The sequence below is a fragment of the Phyllostomus discolor genome, chromosome 4 (genome assembly GCF_004126475.2).
Source record: "Phyllostomus discolor isolate MPI-MPIP mPhyDis1 chromosome 4, mPhyDis1.pri.v3, whole genome shotgun sequence".
Classification (NCBI taxonomy): domain Eukaryota; kingdom Metazoa; phylum Chordata; class Mammalia; order Chiroptera; family Phyllostomidae; genus Phyllostomus; species Phyllostomus discolor.
In genome coordinates, this window is record NC_040906.2 from 54,619,038 (window position 1) to 54,644,565 (window position 25,528).

General features: G+C 39.0%; 1 protein-coding gene and 1 pseudogene across 2 annotated transcripts in view; one reads left to right on the plus strand and one right to left on the minus strand.

Annotated features, from left to right (window-relative positions):
• B3GALT1 (beta-1,3-galactosyltransferase 1) overlaps window positions 1-25,528 on the minus strand; it is a 529,669-nt gene that overhangs the window by 52,128 nt on the left and 452,013 nt on the right. The window lies entirely within an intron of this gene.
• On the plus strand, window positions 14,776-16,396 carry LOC114494838 (annotated as a pseudogene).

Here is a 25,528-nt window from a genome sequence, read left to right on the forward strand (position 1 = left end):
CTTTCTAGCTCACAGATGGCTGGAATGACCAAGTTCAGAGTTTAAAGCTACAGTGTCTCCCATATCTGCAGGGATATGTTCCAAGAGCCTGAGTGGATGCTTGATCTCGTGGATAGTACCGAACCCTATGTAGATAGCAGCTTCTCAAATAACATATTAGTTCGATGTTCTTTCATTATAATGTTGATTCCATGACATAAAAACTTAACTCTTGTTTATATCAGTTAGATTGTGGTAAAACTGGTTTTGCTACACGTCCTTTGGCTTAAAGTTGTAGGACGTAACTGTAAGTGAGGACTTACAGTTCTGTTTTTTTCTTATTCATACATACCTATTATCAAATTTAATTTACAAATTAGGCACACTGGGAGATTAACAACAACTACAATAAAATAAAACCAGTATAGCAATATACTGTAATAAAAGTTATGTAAATGGCCTTGGGGCCAGTCATTATTAAGTAGAGCAGTAGTTACTTAAACACAAGCACTGGGACACCACTGACAGCCGGCTGATAACTGAGATAGCTGGGAAGTGACTAAGTGGGCAGGTGGCTTATACACAGGCTGGACAAAGGGATGATTCACATCCCAGGGGGCATGGGACTGGTGTGAGATTTTTGCCATGCTACCCAGAATGGTGCTCAATTTAAAGTTCATGAATTAGTTTTGGAATTTCCATTTAAGGTTTCGGACTGCAGTTGACCTTGGGTAACTGAAACTGTGGAAAGTGAAACAGTGAATAAGGGTAAGACTACCGTGCATTAAGAATTACTTGGTTCTGTCTCTATCATTAAATTCAGTGCAATAGTAACCCCAAAGATTTGGTATCTGAAGCAGTCCATCTGTTCCTTCTATTAAAAGTTTTTGGTCTGGCTCGTAAAAAAACAATCCATTCATTTTTTTCTTTCAGTGAAAAATAAAAGAGATATTTTGAGAAAAGTTACAAGTCAGGGCATATACATATATCTCCTTGTAATACATTTCCCCTGGGGAAAAATGGTAATAAATACAAAGGATTTGTGAAATATGCCTCCATTAAAGTAAAGCACAACTCTTTCACAGGCCTAAATGCATACCCAGAACTGCTTGCTACTCCACGGGATTGTGGTGCATATGATGGAACGAGGGTGTAAATGGGTGACTCAGAGTGCTTTTTATTAAAAAGAAATGTGTCCCTTGGGAAAATTTTGGATAAAAGGACTGAATGTACTTTCATTTCTGAGGCCTGTGCCTTGGAGAACAACAAAGCCAGGTATTCAGAGCAAAACCATCTGCTAAAAACCATGGAGATGGGTGAGTGGCTGCAAGTCCCTCCTACTTGCCCCCTGCCCCCGCCCCCCCCCCCCCTCCCCCGCCCCAGTCTGGGGGAGGCTCTGCCGGAGGCACAGGCACCAGCCCAGTTCCTCTTTTTCCTTACCTGGAAGATGCAGATACCTAACAGAAGCAAACGCTGGTTTTACAAAATCAGTAAAGCCGATCACATCGCAATGTCTCTAGGATGATAGAAACCACCACCCACACCCACACTGTGCCACCACCACAGCAACAGCTTTGGTTTCTGTAAAGCAATTATCGGCTTATGTATAAATGAATACAGTATTTGAGATCCTAGGTCCTCAGAAAATCTGATGTTGAAATCAGAATGTAATTGAACTATTTTGGAGTAGAAAGCCTATTTGCTTTCAAAATGCATAAATATCTAAAAATTAAATGATGACCCATTTAGAACAGTATTGCTTCAACTGTAATTTTAAAACTGTTTAATTTAGAAGAGTCTCCATGCTCAGTGCAGAGTTTCTATAGCCCATACTGACACTTCTGCCCCTGGTGTGTGTGTGTCTGTCTGTGTTGGGGGTGGGTGGGCATGACCAGCAGGAAGGAAAGAATTTCTTCACGTGATCTGATCCACAAGTCCATTTGCACACCAATCATTATTTTCAGCCTAAATAATGTCTTGTACATGTAGATATTATTTCTTCAAATATGTAGATATGCTCTTGTGATAAGAAAAATATGAGATTATTTTAAAGTGTAGAATCCATTGTAGACTTTTGGTATTACTATTTTTCAATACGTGGATTCTAAAAACATAGCAATAGCCTATAGAGCCAACCACAACATTTTAAATGTTAAGACGTTCTCCTTCCTGAATTAAATGCATTGTGGTAATGTATTTCAAGAGTTACTGATAAAATAGTTATAATAGGGACTTACTGGAGATACAGAATATAATGGGGGATATGATAGATGTAATGGGATTTTCAATTATAAATGAGTCCCATTATAAGAATCATCAAACCATTAGGTTATATTAACTTTGAATGTTTAGCCCTAGCCCCAAAATAAAACACTCAGAAACGATCACCCTCCATTATCTCTGGGGATAGGAGTAGAATAGTGTGAGCAGCCAGTGAGAAGGCACCTACTTCTATTCTATATACTTCTATTTTGCTTGAATTGTTTACAGCAAACATGAATTCAAGTATTACTTTTATATTTAAAAAGATTAAAATAGAAATGAGCCCATTGAGGTGCTGGTTCCTAGGTGGCTCTCTCACACCCATTCTCTTTCCTTAGGCTTGCATGAGGAGACTGAGAATCACTTCTCATTCCTTGCAGCTTTGAAGGCTGCTGTCGCCTTGACAATCACATTCCCCATGTGCTAAACCCTCTGTGGGCACTGGGCTTCACGCTTCACATGAAGTCGGAGTTCACAGGGAGGACTACAGTACAAGCTGCCATATCAACGTGTCCAGGTATTTGGTGGCTACAGGACAATAGTAAATTCCCACCTAACCATGTCTTGCAGTTCAACTGCTTGTGGGTGCAGAGAGAAAAATGATTCTTGCCTCCTGCCATCAAATGTGCTGGGACACCCTGGGGAGCATTCATGAAATCCCATTCTGTCCTGTACCAGGAGAAGATTACAGCTGGCGATTCATGGCATCTTCTTGCCACAATGACTCCATGATTGCTGGTATTTGGTGTTAGGGATGCCACGGGATCATGTGATATTTAATGTGTTTAGACTCAAAAAGCTGTAACAAATCCTGTGCAATACTCACTAATATGTTAACTTAGTCTGAAATACTTTAAATTCTGTCCCCAAATCATGCTGCCACACCGAATTGCCCCAGGTTAAGTATTGTCATGTTGTATTACGGCATGACATCAGGTAGCTCACTGTAGCCAAGAAAAACACTGATGCCCTTTAGGGATATTCCATGGAAAGCAGATGCACAGTTATATTTTTTCCTAAGAAATTTAGTCCGATTTTAGTAATGCATATGTGAAGTGGATAAAAGATCACAAATATAAGACTGCAGATTTATTTTATATGTAAACTAGATCTTTAAATTTTAAGTATATAGTCTGAGGAAAAATAATTATTTAAATCTAAGGTTCACATTTTTCTCTTCTGTTGCCACATTTATAATGATTTCCCTTATTCCAAGGGAAGACAAACATGATGGGGTGATTTTCCTAATTGATGGGATCTTTGGTTTAGGACCCAGGCACACCAATGGGTTTTATGCTAGTTCTCTTAAGGGTCTAATATAGCTTCAGGCCTCAGTCTTTGCAGTAGAGTGTTAAAAATGATATATTTATAAATACTATATACTACCTATATATGAAAACTATATACAGAATGGGACAAAACTAGGTTTACAGTTGTGAGGACACAAAACACAGTTTAGTCTTATATTCTTAATTATTTTCCATACAAACAACTGTAAACCTAATTTTGCCCCATCATATATATATGTATATATATGTGTATATATATATATAGTTTTAAACATTCTTTCAATTCCTTCTCTTCCCCATATACATACTTTTAATTTATCCAGAATATGATTACATAATCTAGCCAAAGCACACATTGTCAAATAGCCAGTGCATTAACTCATTATTTACCTTCCACTCTGATGAATTTCTGTCACATAATAACAACCTCAGTGAATACATTCAGTAAGTGACTCTTTTGAAAGAATTTCTCATATATAATTTCTAAATTCAGGTCCAGAGAATCCTGCTCACACTTCCTCTAGACCCCACCCTGTAGAGCTCAGTGAGCCCAGGGCCCCTGGGTTAGCCCATAACTGCTGAGTGTCCAGGCTCGCCGTGGTCTATGAGGCATCACCAAGGACAGGTCACACTCACCCAACTTCCCAACCCCAGGCACAGACCAAGACAAGGATCAATGGATGCTTTTGGTTGCCCAACCAAACCTCTGTTGTGATGGTGAAAGAAAAGTTTAAATATACCATGAGGCCATGTTTCCAGAGGGTTTTCAATACCAAATAATAAGTCCAAAGTCCAAAGGTCTATTAGGTTAGGTTGGGAGGCTGAGTTACAGATAATACTTCTGGTGTTTTCTCTACTTTCATTTTAGTTTGGACTTATCATTTGCATATATTTATTTTTGTTCTGATTTTGCTCTTTTGAGGAAGAGAGTTTGGGGAGATGGTTGAGAATAGGATGGCGTGATAAAGGGCTGTGGGGAGGATGGTATGGGAGTGGTTATCCCTTTGTAAACATTTGATTTCATGGAAAAAAAAGACTATAGAGGTTGTTTGATCATGAGAATAAATAATTTTGAGGTTCCAAACTTTAGAAGGCACTACACAAGGATGCTCAGTGCTGCCTATGCTGGAAGCTGCTTGTATGTCCCATGTTTTTCCTCCTAGGATGCCTGTCTCAATGATTTCATGTTTCTGAAAAAAAATAATGGAAAATATGTGAATGGAAATGGAGCTAATAATAAAATGCTATTATTCCCTGAGCATGAACTTTTTATATTAAATCAACAGATGTCTAAAGAGAATAGATTAGGGTCAGGCATTATTCTAGGCACTTGGAAATACATCAGAGCACAAGACAGAAAAAAAAAATCCCTGTTCTGGAAGAGTTTATATTCCAGGGGCAGAAACTGTATGTATACATACCTAGTATATGTACATTAACTCATTAATATAACTTTTATTAAGTCAGACAGCAATTTTGTTAAATCTAGGAACTTTTGTTTGGGGCTCTTATACACATTCCAGATTTCATAAAGTAATTAGGTTGCCCTTTGACATTTGCTCTAAACTTTCCCCCTCATTTTTTTTAAACAAGATTATAACCTCCTCATGGCTTGACAAGAGCAGGCACCAGCCACAAGGAATAAGACCATAAAGAGCCATTGAGAATGTACTAGAAAGCATGACTTCTCAAAACTTAAGGGGTGGTTCAAATGTTGGCATAGAAAGATCCTGAACTCACCTCCTTCCTTGGACACATTGAATCTACAGCTACATATGAAACAATTTCCTCTGAAATAGACTAAAAAGTAGCTGATCAGCTCCTTTACAACAAACAATAAAAGGGCCACATTGAGATGGACAGGAGAGGCTGAAGCATGTTCTTACAAAAATCCTGCCTCCTGCAGTGGCAACCCACAATTGGGAGAATTCTCACAACTCCAGAGCTTCTCTTAGAGGAATGAGGGGTTTGTGCCACATCAGGACTCCATGGCACCTGTACTGGAGAGATGAGCCCCAAAGACAGATGGCATCTGTCTTTGAAAACCACCCGGTCTTATAACTAGGAAACCCAAAAGACTTGAACACTGAGGCTGCCCTTAAAGCACCTGCAAACACACCCACTCTCCCAGGGGCCCAACCCACAAACTGCAGTTGGAAAGGTACTTAGACCATATAGAAGAAGATTCATTTGCTAATCTTAAAGCATCTGCCAGAGGGGCAGGGAGCTGTTAGGACTCTCCAGGGATGGAAGCATTGCTAGGCATCATTTTTGAGTTCTTCCTCTATGTTGGCATTTGGTGGGCACACACAGTTCCTGTGCTTTCCTGCTGCCTAGCCAAAGCCAGTGGGTGTGCCTGGGCCCTCACATTCCCACTGCTTTGCTAAGCTCTCTTGGTCCCTCACTAAAGCTGGTGGGACCATGCAGTCCACACAGGATGCTTCTTGGTCACCTGGCTTTGGTGGCAAGGGGGTGCCACAAAAGTATAACAATCAGAAAGACAGTTCTTAGCAGGCTACCAACCCCAGGGCACTGCAGGATAGCCGACTGAAACACACCACTGTCATTCTGTGAAAAAGGCTCATTTACTTGTCCTGGAGCTTCAGTCTGAGGGAGAAGCTTTAGGTTTGCTACATACCCAGAGGTTACAGAGGTATCCTGAGGTCAAGTAGGCCAGGGGAGGCCACCTTTGCACTCCCCTCAGCCTTGCGGTAGTTTGCAGGTACCTCCCAGAGGAGCCCTAAGTTTTGCAACTATTGCTCAGGGGATATCTCCAGATCACCTGGTCTGGGGGCCAGCAGGGATTATCAGTCCACTATGACTGTGGACACACAGAACTGTACATATTTGCATACTTTGAAAGCCGCTGCCCGAAGGTCTAGCTTCTCATCAGCCTGAAACTGGATGCTGACTGAAATACCTCTCAGGGGAAAACTGACAGGTTTTGGCACACCCCCAACAACTGGGAGCCATTAAGAATAAATATGGCTGCTTAGACAATCACAAAGGTTTGAGAGATAATAAAAAGCAAGGACAATGTTGAACAAGAAGGTTTATTACTGAGCCAAGGCCATTCCTTCAAGACTGGAAGAGGTAGCTGTTTTACCTAATACATAGAAACAAAGAAACACAGAGTAAAATAAAATGAAGAAACAAATGCATATGCTTCAAACAAAAGAACAAGACAAAAACCTCAGGAAGAAAACCTTAATGAGATGAAAATGAGAAATATACTTGATAAACAGTTCAAAGTAATCATCATAGAGATGGTCTCCAAACACTGGAGAAGGATGGATGAATGCAGTGAGAACTTCAGAGAGGCAGAAAATGTAAGAAAGTATCAAACAAACAGTACAGATCTGACAATACAATAACCAAACTAAAGAAATGCACTAGCAGATGGGATGAAGTAGGAGAAAGGATTATTAATTTGGAAGATAGGGCAGTGGGACCCACCCTAAAAGAACAGAAGCGAGATCAGGAGCAAGACAAGGATGCCCACTGTTGCCACTTTTATTCAACACAGTATTGGAAGTCCTATCTGGAGCAATTAGGCAATAACAAAAAGGCATCCAAATTGGAAAGGAAGAAGTAAAAATGTAACTCTTTGTGACCAACACAAGTTTATATATAGAAATCCTAAAGACTCCACCAAAAAAGTGTTGGAAATAATAAACAAATCAGTGAATTTGTAGGGTCCAAAATCAATATACAAAAATCCATTGTGTTTCTATATACTAACAGTGAACTATTAAAAATAGAAGTTAGGAAAACAATCTATTTACATTGCATCAAGAAGGATAAAATACCTAGTAATACACGTCACCAAGAAAGTGAAGTGAAAGCCTGTACGTTGCAAGTGGCAGGACACTGAGAAAAGGGATTGAAGAAAAACAAACAGCAGAAAGATATCCCACACTCACGGCCTAGAAGAATTAATATTGTTAAAATGTCCATACTACGCAAAGCAATCTACAGATTCAATGTAATCTCTATCAAAATTCTGATGTCATTTCTACAGAAATAGAACAATTTTAAAATGTATATGGAACTAGAAAAGACCCTGAATAGGCAAAGCAATGTTGGAGGCTCCTTGATTTCATACTATATTATAAAGTCATAGTAATTAAAACACTATGGTGTTGTCACCAAAAAACAGACACATAGATCAGTGAAAGAGAACAGACAGCCCAGAAATAAATGAATGCATATATGGTCAATTAATTTATGACAAAGGGGACAAGAATATACAACAGGAAAATGACATTCTTTTCAATAAATGTGGTAGGAAAACTGCACAGACACATGCAAAAGAATAAAACTAGACTACTATCTTACACCATACACAAAAAAATGAACACAAAATGGATTAAAGAATTGAATAAAGACCTAACAATAAAACTGTTACAAGATAACATTGGTAGTAAGCTCCTTGACATTGATCTTGGTGATAATTTTTTGGCTCTTACTCCAAAAGCAAAGGCAACAAAAGCAAAATTAAACAAGCAGGACTGCATCAAACTAAAAAGCTTCTGCTCAGCAAAGAAAACCATCAATAAAATAAAAAGGCAACCTATGGATTTCCGGCCAAGATGGAGGTGTAGGTAGACACACTGTGCCTCCTTGCAGAACCAAGATAGGGACAATAACAATTTAAAAACAGAATAACAACCAGAACTGACAGAAAATTGAACTGTATGGAAGTTGGACAACCAAGGAGTTAAAATAGACATGTTCATCTAGGCAGGTAAGATGGGCAGCCAGGCAGAGAGGGGTCGTGGCACAAAGAGTGGTGGGACTGGGTGCGTAAGGCATCCCAGGCATGCAAGACCTACCTCAGTGGGTGGACCCTGGGTGCCAGGCAGCTGGCAGACCCCAGGCTCAGTGTGGCAACTGGCAGACCCAGCGAGGCAGCAACTGTGAAGCAAGGCACTGTGCACAACCCAGGGTCCCAGTGCTGGGAATTACAGCAGAGCACTGGTTGAAAACACCTGTGGAGGTTGAGGCACAGGGAGAGATTCCCAGCCTCATAGGAGAGTTTGTTAGAGAGACCCACGGGGTCCTAGAGCGTGCACAAGCCCACCCACATGGGAATTAGCACCAGAAAGGCCCAGTTTGCTTGGGGGAAGTGGTGGAAGGGACTGAAGTCTGATAGAGAGCAGAGCAAGTGCCATCATTCCTTCTCGGACCCCACCCCCACACGCTGCATCACAACCCAGCAATGGGGTTGTTCCGCCCTGGAGAACACCTAAGGCTCCGCCCCTTACTACGTAACAGGCATGTCATAACAAAAAAAATGGCCAAACGGAAGAACAGATCAAAGCTCCAGAGCAAATACAACTGAGCAATGAAGAGATAGCCAACTTATCAGATGCACAGTTCAAAGCACTGGTGATCAGAATGCTCACAGAATTGGTTGAATTTGGTTGCAAATTAGATGAAGGCTACACTAAGTGAAATGAAGGAAAATGGACAGGGAACCAATAGTAATGGAAAGAAAACTGGGACTCAAATCAATGGAGTGGACCAGAAGGAAGAACAAAACAACCAAACAGAAAAGAACAAAGAAATAAGAATTCAAAAAAATGAGGAGAGGCTTAAGAACCTCCAGGACAGCTTTAAACATTCCAACATCTGAATTACAGGGGTACCAGAAGGGGGAGAGGAAGAACAACATGTGGAAAAGTTATTTGAACAAATAGTAAAGCAAAACTTCCCCAATCTGGCAAAGGAAATAGACTTCCAGGAAGTCCAGGAAGCTCAGAGAGTCCCAAAGAAGTTGGACCCAAGGAGGAACACACCAAGGCACATCATAATTACATTACCCAAGATAAAAATGAAGGAGAGAATCCTAGAAGCAGCAAGAGATAAGGAGACAGTAACCTACAAAGGAGTTCCCATCAGACTGTCAGCTGATTTCTCCAAAGAGACCTTACAGGCAAGAAGGGGCTGGAAAGAAGTATTCCAAGTCATGAAAGGCAAGGACCTACATCCAAGATTGCTCTCTCCAGCAAAGCTATCATTTATAATGGAAGGGCAGATAAAGTGCTTCTCAGATAAGGTTAAGTTAAAGGAGTTCATCATCACACCAAACCCTTATTTTATGAAATGTTAAAGGGACTTATCTAAGAAAAAGAAGATAAAAAACATGTGTAGTAAAATGACAGCAAACTCACAATTATGAACAACCACACCTAAAGTAAAACCAAAAACAAACTAAGCAAACAACTAGAACACGAGCAGAACCACAGAAATGGAGATCACATGGAGGGTTAGAAACAGGGGAGTGAGAGGAGGAGAGAGGGAGAAAAGGTACAGAGAATAAGTAGCATAGATGGTAGGTAGAAAATAGACAGGGAGAGGGTAAGAATAGTATAGGAAATTTAGAAGCTAAAGAACTTATGACACATGGACATGAACTAAAGGGGAGAATGTGGATGGGAGAGGGTGTGCAGGGTAGAGGGGAATGAGGGGGGTAGTGGGACAACTGTAATAGCATAATCAATAAAATATATTTTAAAAAGGCAACCTATGAATAAAGGAAAATATTTGAAAATCATGTATCTGATAAGGAGGTAATATTAAACAAATATAAGTAAGTTATACAACTCAATAGTATGAATACAAGCAATCTAAAATGAATATACGATCTATATAGACCTTTTTCCAACAGGCACATGAAAAGATGCTCAGCATCACTAATCAGCAGGGAAATGCAAATCAAAATCACATTGAGATATGGCCCCATACCTGTCAGAATGACTATCATCAAGAAGACTAGAAATAACAAGTGTTGGTGAGAATGAGGAAAAAAAAGAACCCTGTGCACTGCTGGTGGAAATGTAAATTGGTGCAGACACTATGGAAAATAGTGTGGAGGTTTCTCAAAAAATTTAAAATAGAACTACTATGTAATCCAGCAAGTCCACTTCTGGGATTTATTCAAAGAACACAAAAACATTAATTCTAAAACATATACAGGGTGGGGCAAAAGTAGGTTTACAGTTGTTCATAGGGAAAATACAATAAATAAATACAAAAATAAATAACAATACAAGAATAAACTGTGTTTTGCATATCCACACCTGTAAACCTACTTTTCCCCCAACCTGTATATAGCCCTATGTTCACTGCAGTATTATTTACAAGAGTCAAGATATGGATACAACCTAAGTTTCCATCTGTGGGTGAATGTATAAAGCAGATGTGGTATGTACTGCTCAGCCATAATATAGAATGAAAAACTGCTATTTGTGATAACATGCAGGAACCTTGAGGGTATTATGCTAAGTGAAATAAGTCAGACAGAGAAACACAAATACCATATGATTTGACTTACAAATGGAATCTAAAAAACAAAACAAATGACAAAATGAAACAAAATTCATAGATACAGAGAACAGAGTGGTGGTTGCCTAATGGGAGGTGGTTTGGGGCATGGGATACATGGGTGAAGGGGTCAAGACATGCAAACTTCCAGCTATGCAATAAATGTCGTGGGAAGTAGTGCATACCATGCAACTAGAGATAATAATATCAGAGTGTGGTTGCTAGTTATCAAAAAATAAATCTTAAAAGTTCTCATGAGGAAGAAAAGTTTCTGTCATTTTGTATGGTGATGTGAGGTAACTAGAGTAACTGTGCTGATCATTTTGCAGTGTATACAAATATCGAGTCACTATGGGGTATGTCTGAAACTATTAAAATGTTATATATCAATTATACCTCAATTAAAATAACACTTACAATCAGGGTTAATGATTTGGTTTGAAAAAATTGTTCAGACTTCCTCTTTACATTTGCTGGACTATCATTTTTTTCAAAAGTTTAGTAAATTAAGAAATCTTCCCAATACATTCTGTTAATTTTTCTTGGCTTCTGAAAGAGATGGTTTGTTTTTGACAGTTGGACATTATATGAACAGCTGGACAAAAGGCTGACTATAGGCTTATTTTAATCAGATGATATATATTCTGTTTTCACAGAAAAACCATTAGAGAAACAAGAGGCTGCATCAAGCACCGTATTATGAAGTGGTATCTATGGCAACATATATGAAATTGCTTTCATTGAAATCATAAGGTTGGAAAGCACCTAGAAATATTACTTCATACAGGAATGCGTGTGAATAAATAAAGACTTATTTGGCATTAAAAATATTTATTGAAGCCCTACTATGGGTCAGATATCATGCTATGTACCAGGAATGACTAAGTCATCAGCCATGTTTTTTAGAAGCCAACAGCTAATAAGGCCTCAGAAGTACAGACAATCTATAACTCACTGTGATAATAGTGGCATTTTTAAGGTGATGTGGAAAAAGTGCCAAAATTGCCCTTCATTTCATGGTCTCTCAAGTATGTTCCTGCAATCTCCCTCATTGACCTAGCAGAATAGATAAAAACCTTTATTTTGACTAATTGCTGCTTAGGGCCTTGTGCAATCCATTATGTTCATTTATGTTTGTTCTCAAAAAAAAGATACAATATCTGATTACTATTTCTTTATAAAATCCTTTATATGTTTTAAAATCTGAAAATTATTATACTAAAACAAGAATATTTTAATTATTGAATTTACTTGTACATTATCTCTTTCCAACAAAATATTCAAGATATAATGAAGATATAATTATAAGGCAAACAAAAAAGAAATGGAAAAATAGACCCAAGTTACAAATAATCAGATAAGTTAAACTGTAATAGTTATTTTTACTAGTAGCTGAAGGTCTTTATATTTGCATTTGAGCTTCCTGGCAGCCAGTGCAAAACATGAGAAATATGAAAAGTTAGTCACATTTTAAATATGACAGGAATGAATGTGCCAGTGAATAAATAAAGACTTATTTGGCATTAAAAATATTTATTGAAGCCCTACTATGGGCTATAATCTCAGGGGAGAGCAAGTTACATTTTATATTAAACTACAAAGTAACTCCTACATAGTGGGGGGAGATTAAATTATATAATAACTATCTAAATGTTGAAGCATAATTCATACAACCAATTATTAAATCAAGTCCATGCTGTAGTGGAGTGTTTGGTTTTGCATCAGAGCAAAAATAAAGTAAACCCATCCCATTTGAAAATAAAAAAATAAATCAAGTCCAACGAAAGCCAAAGGCAAATATTAAAGCACAACTTAGCGAAGGCAGTTCCAGAAGGAGGCAGTTTGTTATGACATAAACATGTGGCCTGGCATATGCATGCATGGACAGGTGAACTGCTTCCTTCATGCCACTCTGGTATTAGAAATATCTGCATCGCTGACAATGCAAGGTTAAGTCTCAGGAAAAATCCTTGGAGAGCTGGTTTTCTATAATGCTAATTCATGGTGGATGAATGGTCTATAAAGTTTGAAATTTAAGTCAACCAGTGGTAGGACTGTGAGTTCACCGTAAAAGATGGGAAAAACACACCAGCATGGCTCCCTGCTTGTACAGGACGTGGGGGACAGTCCATCTTCACACAGACGTGAGCTAAAGGAATAAGGAATTTCCTCAGACACAGCCCTGGGCTGACTCTAAGATATGAATGTATGCCCCCCAAAGTACCATAGAGCCGAGAAAAAATAATTTTATGGAGGAGTTATTTTTAAGACAGACATGCAATAACCAAGTATTTTAATTAAATCATGCAATTGAAAGGACAATTCTGCCAAAGAAGCATTGATGATTCTACCCAGGACAAAAAGAAAGCAAACCAAATGTAAAATAGAGTTGCTCAGAGTTTATTTATTTTTTTTTCCTAATTAAAATTTTCAATAGGGAACAACCGTGTCATGGTTCCAGAATATTCTTCCTATTGGTTTCTGTTCTGAGACAACGTAGTATCAAATTGTTTCTACCTTTCCTTATAAGTTGGATCTCTTTTAAAGATTGTTTAATTTTTTAACCATATATCTGCTACAGAGGTTCTTGGAAAACTGTAAATTATAGTTTGCCAAAAAAGCAAAGGCAAGTTGAGTCTGACAGTGGACACAGGTCTGGACTGCCATGGTATTCACTGAGGCTACTTGGAAGCCCGATTGCCTCTCCTCCTTCACTCACTTAATTTTTCTTATTCAGAACCCACTCTGCAATCAGAAAGCAAGTGAGTACTTGAGGCTCTGAAATTTATTTTACATCAATCTATTTATAATTTCAAAGGTGGAAAAGGAAAGCCATTTCTTTTTTATCTTGATATTGGTAATTGGAGCTCTGTGTGACTATTTACTTCCATCTTCCATGGAAGCAGTGAGATTAAAGAAAAGTGAGAAATAGCTTAGTCTTTGATCATTCTGACTTTGTGGAATTGGGTGGCCAGGATGAAAGTCAACAGTTTATCACATTAGTGCATTCCAACTTAAACTTTTTAAAAGAGGAAAATAAAAAGAATTTGCTCAACAGATAGCATGTTAGAAAAACAGTGACAATGAAGTTGACCTTTCTGTTACCACAAGGGGCTTTACTAAGTGCCTTATGATAAATTTTGAGATTGAGGGAAATAACTGATACACAGCAAAACTTTTTGTTTTTTTGATATATTGGCTCACCTAGAGAAGGGTCAAAATCTTTTTTTTAATAATTAATTTATTTTTACAAAATGGGGAAGAAAGGGAGAGAAGGAGAGAAACATCAATGTGTGGTTGCTTCTCATGCACCCCCTACTGGGGACCTGTCCTGCAACCAGGGCCTGTGCCCTGACTGGGAATTGAACTGGTGAGCCTTTGGTTCACAGGCCAGAACTCGGTGCACCGAGCCACACCAGCCAGGGTGAGAAGGGTCAAAATCTTAAACTATTAATTAAATTGGGTGCCTGCTAAATGAGGGAATTATTAACACAGGGTTTGTTTATTAAATGCTCTGCTTAATGTTATGCAAAGTACAAGGAAGGAGCAGGCAACCCCTACTGTGGTTTTACACAATGGTGAATCAACAGAAAGAATTGTATTTTTATTTATGAACAAAGGCAACATGTTCTAGAGTGTGTGTTTCTTCATCTAAAACATCAAATTCAACCAGACTTATTTGAAAAAGACATACATTCATTAGGCTTACTGTAAAGTTTTAGTTTATTCAGTGATAATAAAGCTACAAATTGAGTCAGACTAGTATTAAACACAGAGGAACAAATTTATGTTTCAGGAGACATTGAAAATATTTCTAAGTAGTTAGAGACAGAACTCTGGAATATAAGAGGAACTCTGAGGACTAGGGCTTAAGCAGCAAAAAGTACATAATATGCTTATTAAGGCTCTTTCTCCTACTAAAATGTCTGGTAGTAGAGAATCTTCAAAATTCCCCTCTTTTAGAAAATCTCATTTGAAAAACGGGCTGGTTTGGAAGTAAAAAATGACTCTTCCTTGTATTTGCAAGTCTGTTTGCTTCAACAAACCACCAACTCCTTAATGCTAGGAGCCATCTCTTACTTATTTCTGAGTCTCTAGTCCTCAATCCAGTGCTATGTTCATACTAGCTTTCCAATAAGTATATTGTGATTGCTTCTAGAGGGAAATAGAAAGATGGTATGTTTTAACTCGAGAGAGCTTAAGTTTCAGAGTTGGAAATGTGCGTAGTACCTCTGTTATCTTTACCTTAAACTAATACTACATCACCATATGGGGGAGTTCAATATTACAATAACCAGAAGCTCATCAGAGAAATGAGAGCCACTGACCATCCCATAGCCTGAGGGGCTGCATGCATGCTTTTGAAAGCTCAGAGGGCGACAACAACTGTTGTGGGGTCGGCGTGTTGGCTGGCGGTCGCTGCGGTAGCTGCAGGGTCCTGTTGGGGACCACTTGGACCCTGTCTTTAAGACAGCATTAGCTTGAACCTCTTGTCACCTGCCTCGTCCTCTGCTGGGATTGTGACTGCTACACCATGTGGCTCAGGGCCTAGAGTGAATGTTGCGATGAGACAAATGAGTAATTTCAAGACACGCAGCAAATTATCTGAAAAAAGGAAATCTGCCCTATGTTCAACTCTATGTATAAATATTCCTGCCTCTCCATTTCCATAGAAGCTTGGCTTTGGCACAGGGGTAAATATCTACCTTCTGAAAAGATCTCCAAGAAGCTTGTTTAATTCTCCTTGGGCTGTGAAAAAGGTGCATTCTAGATGTGATGGTAATTATCAAAGTATACATCAAAAGAAGCTAACTGATGATGGTAAGATGAACAGCCTTCATTAACAAACAGTATATGTTATCTGCTCTCACTGAGGCCAGTGCTGGCCGTCTCTGTCTTGCTATGGAAAACTGGGGTGAAAAGTTCCTAAATGACTTCATAGAAGAGTGAAATAAAGACAGCTCAGGTCCTTCTCCAGCAGCTATAATTTTATTAAAAAGTTGCTTTGAACATGGCAAGAGGGTTAAAGTACCTGCAACAAGGTAAGAAATTGCTTCATTGAGACATAAAGTCTTCAAATGTTGTAATTAAAGATGCTTTTGAAACAGTTAAAATCTGTGGTGTAGGAGTCTCTCTACCATTGGATGAAATACACCTGTAACTGACCCTGAGTCCTATTATATTGGCACTGAGCTCTGGAACCCGAGGAAACTTGGGAGAGTGGTGTTGCTGGCAAGGCAGACACAGTTGACTTTGGCCTTACTGTGTGGAAAGTAATGACTTTGTCTATTCCACACATCACTCTTTCAGATAGTGATGATGAAGATAAAATTTTTCATGAAAGTGACTTTGATGATGCAGCATATTATGCAGCTTTGGGAACTAGGCTATTTATTAATATGGAAAAACTAAATGAAATGTACCAGAAAGTAATCAAACTCTTCTCTGTACGCACTAGTGAAGATCTTAAAGATGCACACATTGTTGAAGCTTTGGAATGGATGTCCAGTGATCTCTTCATCTTCATAACTACCTGAGCTTCAAGTATGGCTCACATATATAACTGTTCTGTTCACTGTGATACATTTATATAGTTACTATGATAATCCATTGTTATTAGACTCTTTGAAAGTGGCCTATTTTAGGAGCATAACACCTTGTTCATATTTAGACAACTATTTCTATTATAAAGATATTTCATGTATACTTATGAGGATCAGTAGTGGGTTCCCTATAAAGTTTAAGAAACTACTTTAAATTTAAGGAATAATTATTTGGCCCTGGTTAGGTGGCTCAGTTGGTTAGAGTGTCATCCCATACACCAAAAGGTTGTGGGTTCAATTCCTGGTCAGGGCACATACCTAGGTTGTGGGTTCAATCCCTGGTTGGGGCGTGTATTCTGGTTGATCAGTGTTTCTCTCTTGCATTATATTTCTCTCTCTCTCTAAAATCAATAAACATATCCTCAGGTGATGATTTAAGAAAAATTTTTTAAAGACGAAAATATTTGAACTCGTTCATAGAGATTTAAAGTACCAGCAATAAAATATTGTAAACTCTTATGTTCAATATTAATTTGTATCAAGTGACTAACGCTTTTATAATGATTTTTATCAAATATTCTCTATTTCAATGGGTCTATTGAAATGAGTACTTTGTACAGCACAAAATATTGGGTTGGCCAAAACTCATTTGTTTTTTTTTCCCATAAGATGGCTCTAGCTGTGTTTAGCTTCATTCAAAACAATTTTGTTAAACTGTATTGTGACAGCTGTCATGTCAACGTGAACTTAAAAAAAAACGCTTATCAAAATTGGTAAATTTTCCCTGGCTGGTTTGGCTCAGTGGATTGAGTGTCAGTCTATGAACCAAAGGGTTGGGATTTAGTGCCCAGTCAGGGCACATGCCTGGGTTGTAGGCAAGGTCCCCAGTAGGGGGTGTGTGCGAGGCAACCACACACTGATATTTCTCTCTTTCTCATTCCCTTCCCCTCTCTCTAAAAATAAAATAAACAAACATTTTTAAAAATTGGTAAATTTTTATGTAGCCATTTTAATATTGAAGGTGGAAGAAAATACACAACATTTTTGGCATATTATTCTTTATTATTTCAAGAAAGACAAAAAGGTAACTGAAACACAAAAAAAGATTTGTGCAGTGTTTAGGAGAAGGTGCTGCGACTGAGTCAAAAGGGGTTTGCGAAGATTCATGCTGGAGATTTCTCACTGGATGATGCTCCACGGTCAGGTAGACCAGTTGAAGTTGATAGTGATCAAATCAAGACATTAATTGAGAACAATCAATGTTATACCATGCAGAAGAGAACTGACATGCTCAAAATATTCAAATCAATAGAGTTATTGGTGAAAATGAAAAACATGTCTTTTATTTTATGGAAAAACTAAACAGACTTTTTGACCAACTCAATAAGTCTACATTTGTTTATTTTTTAAAACATTAAGCTTTTTGCTGGTCTTTCTTGGTGGAAGTGCTTATTAAACATGGTCACTGGAAGCTGAGTGAATATGGCTTAAAGGAGTAGTTCCTTGGGTATTTCCAAAACATTTTTGGTTAAGGTTTCTCTTGCTCTCTTGCCTGTCCCTAGATCTTTGGTTTTTGCTTTCATTTATTAAACATATTTTCTGCATTGAGATTGTTTTAAAAAATTTTTATTAATTTATCTATATATTAAGCATTTCACAGTTCTGGTGTAAAAATAATAAAACTTTAATAGGGTGGTATAGAATATAGGACACTTTAGTTAGAAGGAAGGAAGGAGAGAAATTAGAGCTATTGATAAATGTCCTCTGAGAAGTCACAAATTGCACTAAAATGATAAAAATATGAATCACTCAATTCATAAACAGGTAGTTACTGAATGTCTATTGCATGTACAATATTTTTGCTTTTTTATATTTTTCCTTTCTAAGAGCAGGTTAAATGACTGTTGACCTCTGAATTCTTTTGAAAAATATATAAAATAAATATAAGATCCAATGATCAAAACAATGTAATATTTATCCCTGCTCTCAGGGAGAAAATATAATTCTGGGTACAATGTATCACAATGTTCACAGAAATATGGCAGGCTTGTCTGTGCTCACTTTACACAGAGATAATTTACAGCTTTCTCTGTAAATATACAAATGGGTTCATTATAGAATGCTCTGGGCACTTGTGCTCTGCATTCAAGGGGTGATCAAATAATTATACTGACAGCAAAGTCAGTGAGGAAATAAAATCCTACAGCAAAAATTCCTTCATGTTTATCCTTCAGACACTGCCCAAATAGTCTTAGGCAGGCAGAAGGCAGAATATTGTAGCCAGATTATGGATTTAAAAGACTGCTAAACTTGAGATTTGTCTAATTGTGTCTTAGAAACACACTCAGTCATTTAGAACCCAGTTCCTTCTAGATCTAAAATGATAATGAAATCACCTAGGTCAGGAATTCCTTTTCGGTGAGATAAGGAATGAGAAAATGGCTTGCATGACATAACCAGGCAATATGGTGTATTGGTTAATGAATGATTCCCCAGAGCAAGGCTGCCTGGGTATGAACACTACTACCCTGTAGCTGTGTGTTCTTGATTGAGTTACTTACCCTCTCTGTGCTGCATTTCCCCACATGTAAGTGGAGGTGATAATAATGCCTAACTAACTATAGGGTTGTTGTGAGGGTTAAATGTACAAATAGTGTTTGTAAAACACTTAGCATACTGGCTGCCACACAGGAAGTGCTATGTAAGTGTTTGGTGAATACATAGTAATTAGTATTCATCTCCTGATAGGGTTCCAGCAAATAAAAATCTAAAGTGGAGCTCTTGGCATTTATGCCACATCTACATAAACATGCAACCAAAAGAAAATAATGTAATAATATAACTACAAAAAAGGGAGGCATCTTGTTTAAGAACTTAATTAGGTCAATATAAATGGTAATTTCAAAGCTTTGGCTGGGCATTCTTGTAGTTAAGGGAATAGCCACTAAAATGTTAGAAAAGTTGTTATTTTAAACAATTCATGATGGAACAAGAATTGGTACAATTAGACAGGTAAAGGAGGAATAGAACATTGATAGAAGGAGCCAACCAGGCTTTACATGAATGTGGGCACTGATCCCATTCTGGGGAGGGTGTGAAAAATGAAGTATTTCAACTAGAAAAATGCTTCTCTTCCCTGGTATTAGTTTCAAGGCCCTGCCTGTGAGTTTGTGCTTGGGAAGTGTGTACTTGTGTGGGTTGGGGCTGTGGGCTGGGTGGTCCAACAGTTACCTGCTAGACACACAGAACAGGAAGACTTGGCCGCTGCCCAGGTGAGAGATCTCAGATGGAACGAGACTCGCAGTATTCATCCTGGCCTCGAGGGCCCATGGATGTATCATATTCAAGTCCACTCTGGTTGCCCTAGTTGAGCCCCAGTGGAGTGTTAGTCTAAACCGAGCAGCTCAGCCTTAGGGAAATATACCTTCAGAAAAAGCTGCTAAAAATCTCAGTTGAGACCAACTTGCTGGGCAGAATGAGATTTCCCTAAAGGTGGGCTGAAATATTCTTAGTAGAATACACATGATGTATTGTAGAATTGTATACCTGAAGGTTGTATAATTTCAATGTCACCCCAAAAAATTCAAATAAAAAAAGAAATGTTCTCAGTCAATGTGCAAAAGAGTGGTGGGAAAGCCTGGGTGCGAGGGAGCAAGTCTGGGAAGGCAAGTGTGCCTTATTCTGGAGCTTTTATTATACTAGGGGATAGTCCGATGAAGTATATAGTTAAAAAAGAAATCCACGCCTCTTTTGTAATTCTCTTTAGTCATCGCTAAACCCCAGGTAGTCTGAACTACTTGTCCATTCTTGCGTGGTGGTGGTTGTGAGGAAAATAAAGGATTATGGCAAAGGGGAGGTGGGCCTGCCCCAAGTGGGCCTGCCCCACACTTGCCCTTCTGTTTGCATCTGTGCAGATTTGATCAGAGCGTTCCCAGGGGCCCGTATCTATAATTTCTGCACTGTAACCACTGGGCACAGAGGGACCGTGGATCCACAGTGGAGCCTGGAGCTGTGGGAGGCGCAAAGAAATGTAGAGAAGCAGTGGAGAGGAATGGAAAACTCTGGACAGATCTACGACAACATTCTTCTTCCATATATATACATATAAGGGGAAAGTGTCCTCTTTGTGTTTGGGTAATAATGTGTATTATTATCCAATAATAAATACAACCATTTTCTTTGAAAAGATCCTTTCGATATAATGGATCTGAATGGAATCATCACCGTCATTATTATTGTGTTGCAATCTACAATTGTTCAAAACTTATGTGCTAGGCACTGTGCCAAAGGTTTTATTTATACTCTTTCATTTAATCCTTAAAATAATCCTGTAAAATGGATACTATGCCAATTTTGTTAAGAAAACCAAGGCCAAACAGGCCAAGAAATGTATCAGTGTTAACGCTGTTGTTACTGACAGAACCACGATTAAAACCCAGGTCAGTTTGACCTTCACACTCTCTCCATCCCTGTCTGTATCTGGGGGCAGGACCATCACGGGAAAAGCATAACAGCACAAAACCACAAGGCTGCAGGTGGAGCTAGAAGTGATCCAATGACCTGTCTCCTGATGTGTCATAACAATTGAATAAAATATATGATGTGCGACCTAATGGCAGGGACCAATTTTAAAAAATGTCAGGCACATTTTAGCTTGAAAGGAATAGAGAGAGCTGTTATAGAACCAGGATGATCTGTGTCAGAAGAGCCTTGGAGCCATTTCAGGTCATCTGTGCATTCAGGGCCTGGCACTGGCAGGGAGCATGGGGCCCTCTGCATGGGAGGAGATACACACAAGAATATAACATGAGCTGGCCTGGGTAGGGGGTAGTCATCAAACATCATTAATTTTTCTGAAACCATTTCCTCAAATCTGTTCTGCAGGCTCTCCCTTCCCCTCCACTGATTGTTATCTTGGGTTCATCCCATAGATTTTCTATTTCATCCCATAGATTCCACTTTGGGGCTGTACAAGAGTTTCATTTTCTAGTTATTGAAAAGTCAAGTGTCATCTAAATGAAAGCTCCCATCTCTCATCCAATTTAAAGAAACGATTTCCCAGCTCAGACCCGGAAGGCAGTCAGGTAGAGGTGGGGCATTGCCTTTTGCTTCACTTTGTTCTTCTACTGCTTTCCTCTCCTCTGTCCCCTCCTCATTTGCTGCCCCAGGCTCAGCCGGGGGCAGGAAGAAGGCGGGGGGGTGAGAGAAAGGCAGTGGTCTTACCTGACTGGGGTACTGTAATCTGGCATCAATATTCTTCCTAATGGCAGATGCTCAGATGTTGGCTCTCTGGCTCATGGGTCAGGCTCATGATTTCTTCTGGTCTCTGACCACAACTCCATCCCGCACCATCAGGACCCTCTGGCACAGCACTCACTATTGGCATCACTAGTGCACTCTCCAGCTGCCCTTTCTTTAGATCCTGCTGTCTGGGCTAAGGCTGCTTTGCCCTGAAGGGGACCTCTTGGGAAAGATCCTTTAAAGATGGCTGTAGCCCAGCAGCATTTAGCGTCATGCCATGTTCTGGAACTGGCGATAGGATAAGGGGTTATAGAACCAAGTTTGCTACATCTCAGCACGTCTTGTGTGAAGGGGGAAGCACCTGTCTTCGAAATGTGATGCTATGTAATTTCCAACTGGTCAGCACTGAGCTATCAGTAGAAACTTAAGATACTGAAAAAAGTTGATTTAATCTCTTATTTCAAGAGGAATATGATCAGATACTATAGAACCAGAAAGTTTTCATTTGATTTAGGTGGTAGGTCCTACCCCTGAGTTTTAGCATCAAGGTAATTGTCCTGACCTTCTTTATTCAGTTTGTTTACTTCTAATGAGGAAATGGGGACCTCTTTTGTTGCATTAAATTATCAATAGAGCTATCAGTTTTGAGTACCTGCTAGTAACTGTATTTCCTGATATAAACCTCACATCAGCCCTGTATGCTATGGGTCACTCATGACAGTAACAGTTAGAATGAGGCAAAGCCAGATCTTGCCCCATGCTGGCTCCAAAGTCTGTGCTTTTCTCAATAGAATTGCATGGCCACAGCCAAATTTAGGAAGCAGCTGGGATCGTCTTCTAGTTGGCATAGTTACAGACTGGCCAGACCATAATCGTAGCCCTAAGATTTTTACCTCTAGTTGGAAAAAGTGTAAAACAGTGATTCCAGCCTCAACTGTACATTTGAATCATGAGGGAGCTTTAAAAAAAGAGAGGGACAGACATGTCTGAGATGAATTCAGAACCAATAAAAATCCCTGGAGCTGGGAATGGGCTTACATATGTATTGTGCCCAGGCTCTCAAGGTGTTTCTAAATGCAGCCAAGGACTGAGGACCACTCATTTACACAGAGAGATAATTCTTACTTTAAGTATTTGCCTGGGTAGTAGGTGAGAATCATTTTCTCTAAAAGTACACAAAAGGTTTGAAAAAGAAATACTAAGAGGTACTGCCATAAAATCAAGAGGGAAGTCACACTTGATTTTTAAGTTGTAAATATTCCATGCTCCTAACTGACACTCTATGTTAATATATGTGATAAAGGCATGAAGATACACTTATTATACTTATTAGTGCCTGCCACTTAACTTACCATTTTGTTATTTATAACATGGAGAGAAGACCAAAAACAGAAGCAATATTTATCTGGCAATAACCTGAGGTCACATTATTAAATAAGCCCTGCATAAGGGTAGTAAGAATGCAGCTAACATAGAAAATGAGCACATTAGCTATGAAAGCACCATCCCTTTAAAGAGAATAAAATAATCCTGTAGAGCTTAAGTAGCATTTCCCCATTGATGAGGATTTCATTTGATCTCATAACATCCATGGAAGCCAAGTAATGCTTTTACACTCCTGTGCAACAGGTGAGGATCCTGAGATTCCTTGTGTGAGCAACATACCCGAGGTAGAACTAAAACCCAAGTTTCCTGGCTGAAAATTGCCCTCTTTTTACTACTTTGGACTAGCAGAAACAATCTGGACTCAGCAGATCTTTAGTGATGTCAAAGCCAACCCAAATTTACAGAGTGAGAGGCAGACCTGCCACTTGTATATGTGTTGATCTAATAGCTATAGTGATTCAGAAAAGCTGACTTGTGGGAATGATTGGAAACGACCAGCGCAAATTGCTTTCAATGTAGCTCTCATGAATCAATGGTTCTTGCTGATTTGAACAGTTGAAAGAAGTTTACTGATTCAAAATTGGAAAAGTGGTTGTAGAAAAGCCCTAAGGGTGAACACAGCTTTGTCAACATTCACAGAGGGATTTTTGCCTTCTCATTTGACCTGATGAACAGTGAGCAGAATGAAGACAGATGCCTCTTCCTCAAGGAGAACCCCGCAGCACGAAGGGGTTTGGCCACTAAACTCATAAAGAAATCCTTACAGGAGTCACTCTGTATCAAAGCACTCCTGTGAAATGCTTAGCAAAGCATGACATTCAAGGATTGTATGCATTTTGTTCCAATTAACTAGATTTATTCCAGCAACAGGAAATAAATTATTATTTTTTATTTATTGCTTTTATTGCATGTGCGCACATGTGCGAGAGAGAGAGAGAGAGAGAGAGAGAGAGAGAGAGAGAGAGAGAAGTGTTTCTTGTTCTACTTATTTATGCGTTCATTGGTTGTTTCTTATATGAGCCCTGATGGGGGATCGAAACCGCAACCTTGATGTGTCAGGACAGTGCTCTGGGCTAGCAGCTGGGGGAAGATAAATATTTCTAGCAATATGACTTCAACCAGTGCATTGTGGTGTTCACCATTCAAAATTATTTCATTTATTTCAAACTCTGAATTTACATGACTTTATTGCTTAACAGTGTGATTGGAAAGGCACATGAGTTCTTTCTAGAAAAGCCAAGATGGGTCCTGTCCAAGGGGTTCTGGTGTCATATCATCTAAAATCTGAAACAAGGACTGAGGAGAGTAAAAGGCTGCCCCTGAGATGTTAACCTGGCACCAAGGCCTCTTCAGGATCTGCTTCTTGGTAAACTCCTTGTTCCAGTCTGTGTGTCCGGCCGTTCTCCCTCTGGGCTACATTCCCATGATCCCGCCATCTTCCCACATGCCCCTCACCTGTGCTTTTAACCCAGCTCTGGTTATCTGGCCCCGATTCTCCCTTTGTTTGACTCAAATTGTGACCATTTCTGAAAGCCAAGTCAGCACTTACTGTTAGGTAAGGCCAATTATATACTGTTTTAATGGCTGACTTCCCCAGGGCCACAAGTTCATCTTGTGATCCTGTGGTATAAGTCAGAAGTACACATCAAATGAATGGGCACACTAATGCGAGTGGCTGGTTTCCATGCCTTTTAGGCCACAGTAATAAATACCGTCTTTAAACATTGTATTTTAAAACAGCTTTATAGTTTTATGTTAAAAACAACCAACCTTAAACTACCACAAAAATAACACAAAGTTCTCATCTGCTGTAAGCATTAATTATATAGAAGAGAATGGCCGCTTCTGTGGTTACCATTGTTCGGATGTGGTTTTCACACTGTCATCACATTTTATCATAGTGTGCTTGGAATATTGTGTTCTCTCTTTTAGCATAACATTGTTTTGCATAAGCTTTCTAAATATGTACGTAGTCCAGGTATTCATCATTTTCATTGCCACAGACCTTATCAGCATATTAAAGTTCCAAAGATTGTTTAATCACTCCTTAATTGTTAAACATTTGGGCTGTTTCCAGTGACTGTAGGTGCTATTACAAATAAGGTGGCTATAAACATCTTTGTACAAGTAGGCTTAAAAGCTATTTTCTTTTTAGGGAAATAGCTTTTCCTATTTTTCCCAATGTGGGGATAGTAGCTCAAAAGGCATAATCATTTTATTTAGGGCTTGCAGTACCAGAATAGTCTAGAAATAACATACTGGATTAGCAGCACCACTGTCAATGAAAGAGGGCACCTGGGCATTGCTATCCTTTCTACCTCCATGAATGATTGTACTGTCATTAAAAAAAAAAAAAAAAAACAACACATGATGTGGCCACAGATCTCAACAAAGTAATAGGTTGTAAAGATCTTCTGCAGCCCAGTGTACCTACAGGGCTTCTCAGAGGCATGCGCCTCCTGGTGGCAGCCCACCAATCTGCAAGCCCAGTGTTGAGGC